Genomic DNA, 7,965 nt, shown 5'->3' on the forward strand with positions numbered 1-7,965 from the left:
CTAATAAAAAGAGTCCAATATTTACTGCCTCTTTGCATATACACCGTGAATACACACGATAATTGGCCTTACCATCATCTTCACCATCATCTCACTTGCAGTTTGTGGGAACCAAAGTAGTGCAAACTTCATCAACTTCATCAACCCTATATATCATTCCAAAACCACAATAGTGCTATCACCTTCTGCCAAACTCTTCAAAGCTCACTGAGATAAATTGTGTTATCACGATCACTCTGGGAATAAATAATCTGGATGATGGTGTAAATCTCTCAAAATGTTCTTGGTGAATGAGCATACATCGTGGCAAGTTGTCGGCATGCTGTTGTGCTGCTTTGAGTGTCATATTGGAGACTGTGTGTGTGTATGTGTGTGTGTGTGGGTGTGTGTGTGTGTGTGTGGATGCCACTGTGTACATGTGAGTAGAAACTTCTCAAAAGGGGTGACTAATGATAGGTAGAGAGAGAGACAAGCTTGATCAGCTCTAATCGGAAGCCTTGCAGCCGCTGAAGCAAGGGTAGGAGCAGGCCAACACTTTGGACATAGCAAATCCACCTCCTCTACTATTGTCACCACCTCCTCCCCCATCGTTGCCTCCACGTATGCCATACTCAGGCATGTACCCACCATTGTACCCATACCCTCGTCCGTACTCGTGCTCGTACCCTTTGTAGACACGCTCGTAGCTGCCTCCATAGAAGGCTTGCACACAAGCACTTGGGCACTACAGCCTGCGAGTTGGCACAGGCACCACCCACCCTAGCCTTGCATATGGCATGCTCAGATAGCCGCTTACTTGACTTCTGAGCCTCGCTGGCACCCTCCATGTGGTTGGCCACCACTTGAAACACGTCGTAGGTGAGAGCTGGCTTCAGACTCATGTGCTTGAAGCTCAACATGCACAACAAGCGCACACAGAAGCATCAGCAGAGTGCATAGCGCCCAAAGGAATTGATGATGCGAGTTTGCTGAAGTATTCATAAAATGTCATAATATCTTTCAAAATCATTAAGGGAAAATTACCAAAATCGAATTTGTCGACATTTCAAGAATACCCCTATAATTGGAAAAATTCCCAAAACACCCTTGTGTAATTTTTAATAAGGAAATGCTCCACTTTTCCCAAAGATAATATGCACAAATGCAAAAAACACATATTTACAAAGTTGTTAGACAAAGATAATCACCCATACAACCAAAAATAGTAGCATTTGCATATGTTAATATCAAGCTATTTTATCTCTTGAGTCCATAATGCCATCGAGAATCCGCGTTTAGATATGTTGAATTTGTTAAATATAGTGCTTTTGTATAAAAACTTGCAAAAAATTATCGTTTGTCTCAAGTTGACTGAGTCCTTCATCACTGGTCCCAACATTCTCATCTTAAATGAGTTGATAGATGGCTTTGTGCTCTAGTTGCTCCTCCCTACAATCAGTCATCATCTTGACTTCGTACGATGTTAGCACCTTCTATCTCTTCATCTCAATGTAATAGAGAGTCTTCTTTTCCTTGGTGAGTCTGGCTCTCACCAGCTTATGGTAGCTCAATGAGTCAAGCCATCTGGATGTGGCTGGTTAATCTTGATCCAAGCCTCAAACAAAATTTAGCCACTATTTTGAATTGTGGTTCAAAGGTTGCTTTGTTTGCCAACTTCTTTTCTTGAATCTTAGATGCTTCAACAGATAGTTGGAGTACGTAGCTCATTTCTGCACCTAAAAAATGCGTGGGTCTGGTTCCTCCACTGTGTCATCATGCCTCTGAAGTTGATCAGATCATCCTTCAGCTCTGACATTATCGTCTTTTGTTCAGTCTCGTTAAGAACATTCTTTCAAGCAACCCAAACAGCCTCACTTTGTTCATATCGTTCCCTGATTTTACCTACAATTTTGAGATACATTTGCTAATCTCCTAGCTCATTGTATTTCGGTATAGGGCATGGGAAAATTTGAGAAGTTCATCATCTTTCATAGGTAAAGCATACATGAGGATTGGAAAATTGGAACTAACTTTATGAAGTTCAGAACTATCTAATTCTCTTGCAAAATCATCTTTTGCAGGATTTGAAACACGTGAAATAAACTTTTTAAAGTCATCCCCTATTCTCAAAGGCTCATCCTGGTTTTGGGTCCTCTACTATTGGACGTGTTATTTTCTAGCAATATCATTAACTTTTAATCTAGTATTCTTCTGACAGTCTGGTGTATTTCATACATTGGTATGGAGGATGCTTCCCAAGAAGCATTTCCAATTACAATCCTACACTCTATTCATTGTTGTGAGCAGTTGTGTTTGAGGGTGTACCATCACATTATTTGAAGTTACCACATATTCTGGAACTCTTTTTAGCAATTGGTGTTACCATATACATGTGGTAGTGATGTGTGTGAACACACTAGGACCGCCGGGGCATTTTTTCCCTCTTTAGGAGGTTTTTTCCCCCAACCATTGTATATACGCCCATCACTCTAGGGCTATCTATATTTCCACTACACACTAAGTTAACCACTCTCTATTGTGTGCCTTGAGCTTCCTTCGTCTTCTCCAAGCTGTGTGTGTTTCTCTGCAACCCTAATTGCAACAATTGGTATCAGAGTAGGTCACGTCCTCTCGATCTTAGTCGCCAGCTGCTCCAGCACACGCCTACTCACTTTCTCCGATTACAGTGAGGTTTGGCGAGTGTTCATAGGCTGACAAATATTTCGTGCAAACTCGTAGAGCTCAGTCTGCTCAGATTTTTTATTTGGGCTCATTTCGGCCTCCGTTTCCACTATAGACAGTGCTGCACAGGCTATTTCGTCATTTTGTGCAGAATTTCTGTCAGTGCCGTTTTCTAAATAACATGTGCCTTACAGTCTTCTACGGTTTGTGCTATATAGCACGAGTTGTTTTCGCTCCGTTTCTCCTATTTTTAGGCAGTTTTCACATTAGGTGCAGCATTTACCATGGCTGACAACAACAACACAGATGTGTTCAAGATGTTTGCTGCTGAGGATAGGTTGGATGGGGACAATTACCCTATGTGGGCTTATATGATGCAACACGTTCTTGTGTCAAAGGAAGTCTAGAATATTGTGCAAGGCATTGATGTACATCCTGGTTCTGAGGATGTAGGCGATGTTGAGGATGTTGCAGGTCTTGCTGCAAGGATTGCTGCTATTAGAGTTGTTTTGCCTACGGCTAAACAAGCTCGTTGGGATGTTAAGGATGCACAAGTTCATGCATTGATTGCGTTGTCTGTGAAGCGCACCATTGTTCCTCACATCCGTTCAACAAAATCTGCAAAACAGGCTTGGGATATTTTGGTTGGTCTTTATGCAAGCCTCAATGAGGCTAAAATTGGTTTGCTGCATAAAGAATTGGAGTTGAAGATTATGCATGAGGAAGATGATATGGACACTTTCCTTGCTAGTGTCAAGGATATCAATGAGCAACTTATTTTTGCAGGTGAAGTCATTTCAGAGAGTTCCCTCGTGCAGACTGTCCATACCCTCCGTTCAGACCGAGGGGGGGAGTATATGTCTCATGAATTTAATGCATTTCTGGATAGTCATGGGATAAAACACCAATGTACAGTGCCTTATACACCTCAGCAAAATGGTGTTGCTGAGAGGAAAAACAAGTCACTGACGGAAATGGCACGATGTATGGTCAAAAGTCAAGCTTTGCCGCGTTCTTTTTGGCTCGAGGCCATCATGTGTGTGCCACTTATGTACTTAACATGTGTCCTACAAAAGCTTTGCAATCTATTACTCCATATGAAGCATGGCATGATAGAAAGCCTTCTATTGAGCACATGCGTGTTTTTGGATGTTTGGCATATGCTTTGGTGCCACAAACATAGCGCAAAAAATTGGATGATAAGGCTGTCAAATGTATTTTTGTTGGTTATAGTGCTGAAAGAAAAGGTTACAGGTTATATCATCCGCAAACAATGCGTATTTTGGTTTCACGAGATGTAGTGTTTGTGGAAGATTCTGTTCAGCCCTTGTTGTCATGTACTAGAGACAATAATTTTAGCTCACAGGACATTTATGACACTTTCTTGCCTCTTTTCAGTGGTGGAAATACAAATATAAGTTCCAATGAGGCAAATGTACAGCCTATGGGGGTTTTTGAAAATGTTACAGATCAGCCTATTACTGATGCAGATGTACATGATGTACTTGATGAGGAAAGGGTTGAAAATGAGCAGGCTAGAGGTATGCCAAAATGGCTGGTGCACACTTTGCGTGACAATAAATTGGATGCACCTTTGTCTAGCCGTACTCGTTGAGGCTCTCGCCATGCATCTTATGCATCAGATTGTTATGCTTTGGCTGTGTCTAGCTTACATGATGTTGAGGAGCCTCTATCTTTTGATGAAGCACAGAATTCAGAAAATTGGATGACTACCATGCAATCAGAATATGATGCACTTATAGAAAATGACACATGGACTTTATGTGATTTGCCTCCTGGAAAAAAGGCCATTGGTACGAAGTGGGTTTACAAGTTGAAACGCAAGCCGGATGGTGAGATCGATTGCCATAAGGCTCGACTTGTTGCAAAGGGTTATGCACAACAAAAAGGCATTGATTATGAAGATACTTTTGCTCCCACTTGTCGTATGACTACTGTACGTTTTCTATGTGCATTGGCAGCTCATTTTGGTTGGGATATACATCAATCAGACATTGTTACTGCTTTCTTGAGTGGTGACATATTTGAGGAAGTTTATGTAACGCAGCCTCGCGGTTTTGTCATACAGGGACAAGAGGACAAAGTGTGCAGATGTGAGAAGGCTTTGTATGGGTTGAAGCAATCTCCTCGTGCTTGTTATGAGAAAGCTGACACTCATTTGGTCAAACAAGGCTTTCGTAACAGTCCAATAGAAACCACATTGTATGTAAAGCATGAGGATGATGTATTTCTCATTGTGGTTCTTTATGTCGATGATTTGCTGATCACTGGACCAAATGAGAAACATATTGCTGAATTTAAGGCTGATTTGAATGCTACTTTGAAGATGAAATATTTGGGGCTATTGCATCATTACTTGGGTATACAATTTAAGTAGTGTGATGGTGGTATTGCCTTGTGTCAGAAAAGTTACATAGAGACATTGCTATGTAAGTTTGGTATTGAGGATTGCAAACCTATTGCCACTCCCATGGAAACAGGTTTGAAGTTGAGTCTACATGATGCTGGCGATCCTGTTGATGTCACTCTTTATCAAATTGCTGTTGGCTGCCTCATTTATGTATGCAACACGAGGCCGGATATTCAGTTTGCAGTCTCACAGGTCAGCAGATTTATGCATAGCCCAGGGTCTAAGCATTGGCACGCTGTCAAGAGGATTTTCCACTACCTTAGTGGCACTTTACATCTTGGCTTGTTTTATCCCAAGGGGGGATCATTGCCGCCAGACTTACATGCTTTTTCGGACTCAGATTGTGCTGGTTGTTTTGACACGCGAGTGTCCACAAGTGGTTTTTGTTTCATGCTTGGTAGTTCATGTATATCATGGTTGAGCAAGAAGCAACCTACTGTGGCCACTTCGAGTTGTGAGGCTGAGTACAGGGCAGTCTTCATAGCTACGGTTGAGTGTGTATGGCTCAGACGCCTTATGACTGATTTGGGTGTTGGACAGGACACTGCCAACACTATCTACACTGACAGTCAGAGCGCATTGGCAATTGCAAGGAACCTAGTTTTTCATGCTCAAACAAAGCACATTGAGGTGCATTACCACTATGTCAGGGAGAGGCTCTCAGCAAGAGAGATCAGCTTGGCTTATGTGCCAACACAAAACAACCTTGCAGATCTTTTTACAAAGGCATTGTCTCGTGAAAAGCTTGAAGCTTTCCGCAAAGCTTTGGGCTTACTCCCCTTTGTGGACTGATCATGTCCTCAGGGCATGGCACTTCCCTTTACTCATGTGCCAGCTCTCGTTCACCGCATCATTCCAGGGGGGATTTGTTACCATATACATGTGGTAGTGATGTGTGTGAACACACTAGGACCGTCGGGGCATTTTTCCCCTCTTTAGGAGGTTTTTCCCCCCGAGCATTGTATATACGCCCATCACTCTAGGGCTATCTATCTTTCCACTACACACTAAGTGAACCACTCTCTATTGTGTGCCTTGAGCTTCCTTCGTCTTCTCCAAGCTGTGTGTGTTTCTCTGCAACCCTAATTCCAACAATTGGATGGTGTTGGGGTGAGGAAGAAGCTTGCAAGTGGCATGTTCATGGTAGCTAATTAGCTTTCATTGATTGATTGTTTGTTTAGCATGAATATAACACATTTGAAATCTCTCTAAATCCAAGTATGCATTTTCATCATGGAGAAAAGTTTGGATCTGATGTGTCTTTTCCCCCCTCAACTTCTTGTTTAGTGTGAGGTCCCCAACCCGAAAGATTGAGGCAACTTGATAGTTGGCCTTCCTTTACTCTAAGCTGCATTGACGACACCCTACTCTAATTTAATGAAGCAAGGATACAAGCAACAGAAGAGAGGAAGTCCTCTATCCATCATGATCGTGGTTGTAAGGGTCATACACCACAAGCCAGGTTGATAAATTAAAGGATTCTAATGGGAGCTAATTCCTATATCAAAAAGATAAAATCTCATTGACATACCTAGGATCTATAAACATCACCTATTTTCCCACGTTGAAGAGGCATGGCTGCCATTCATAATTCCTAAATGTGCTATGATACTTATTCTTAACTAACTAGTAATCTTGTGAAAAGTAATGGACTAATCGGGGCCAGCCATCCATAAACATAGTTTCGTTTGGATACTAGTCTCCCATTTTCACGCGTTCCTCTTGTTTTTTGATTACTACCATATTGTTTTACATGTACAACTTATTATTGCGGACACATGTTCTTTCATACAAACCTTTGAACATCACCCAAACAATTCTTTCTCAAACAGGGTCAAATGAAAATAGCCCTATATTTCAACAAAAAAGAATTATCCAATTTCCTTTTATGAGTTTGTCGCTACCCGCGGACTTTCTCCATCTAACCAATAGAGCCTTTTCAAAGGATTTATTTATTTTCTAGATGTAGAATTTGCAAACTTTCCCAATTGCTAACCACAAGGGATATCTTGCTAATCGCAATCCCTATCGCTAACCGCAAGGCATCTTGCTAATCGCAAGGTATCTTGCTAACCGCAAGGGACAAAAAGAGAGTTAATAACCTCAGCTTAATCTCCGCTAATTGATTGTTTCATTAAAACTCTCTATGACTTAACAAAAATGCAAACCTCAAACACTTTTGCAAAGTAACTGAAGTAGTTTTCATTGATAAATCTTGGGTATGTTACATTTCGGCTAAGGCATTTAGTAGAATACTTTGGATCCTCTTTTGATTCCAGATTAATCACTATAGATTTGCCCCTATCAGCCCTGATCACAGAGCTCCAACTTGTTTTTGTTTGGTTGCTGCTTGACCGATCTGTTGATTAGTCTAACCAAATTGGTTTGGATCACTCTAATGTTGGCTTTAATTCACAGACTGGTCACCAATTTCCTTTTCTCCTTGTGTGGCACCCATTGAATTCCCACCAGTGGCTGACCCTGGTGCTTGAGGAGGTGGAGGGGGTTGATCATTGTATCATCCTTCTTATCAGTTTGCCCCTCTCTAGTGCCCTTGTCTTGCCCTGGTGCAATATCATCTTCATCCTCGTCATCATTGACGTCACGGATACGGTGCTCCATTAGCCCTTGATTGGCTAGCATAGCCATCTACACTTTAGTATTTTCTTTGAAGTTGGTCTTGATGGTGTTGACAAGGTTTTGTAGGCCTTCATAATTCAACATTAGATTATCATTTGATCTTTACTAGATTGCCGACCATGGGTTTTTTGTGTAAAGCCTATAACCTATCAAGTGACGTTGCCCTTATGGAAGAACTCACTACAATAGGTGATTCGAATGTGGTGGTTTGATCAAGCTTATTTGAAATATCA

General features: G+C 41.5%; 1 pseudogene; it reads right to left on the bottom strand.

Annotated features, from left to right (window-relative positions):
* Positions 1–484: 484 nt before the first annotated feature.
* Positions 485–7,741, bottom strand: LOC147458474 (uncharacterized; annotated as a pseudogene).
* Positions 7,742–7,965: the final 224 nt, after the last annotated feature.

The sequence above is a fragment of the Adiantum capillus-veneris genome, chromosome 5 (genome assembly GCF_014529385.1).
Source record: "Adiantum capillus-veneris isolate H3 chromosome 5, ASM1452938v2, whole genome shotgun sequence".
Lineage (NCBI taxonomy): Eukaryota > Viridiplantae > Streptophyta > Polypodiopsida > Polypodiales > Pteridaceae > Adiantum > Adiantum capillus-veneris.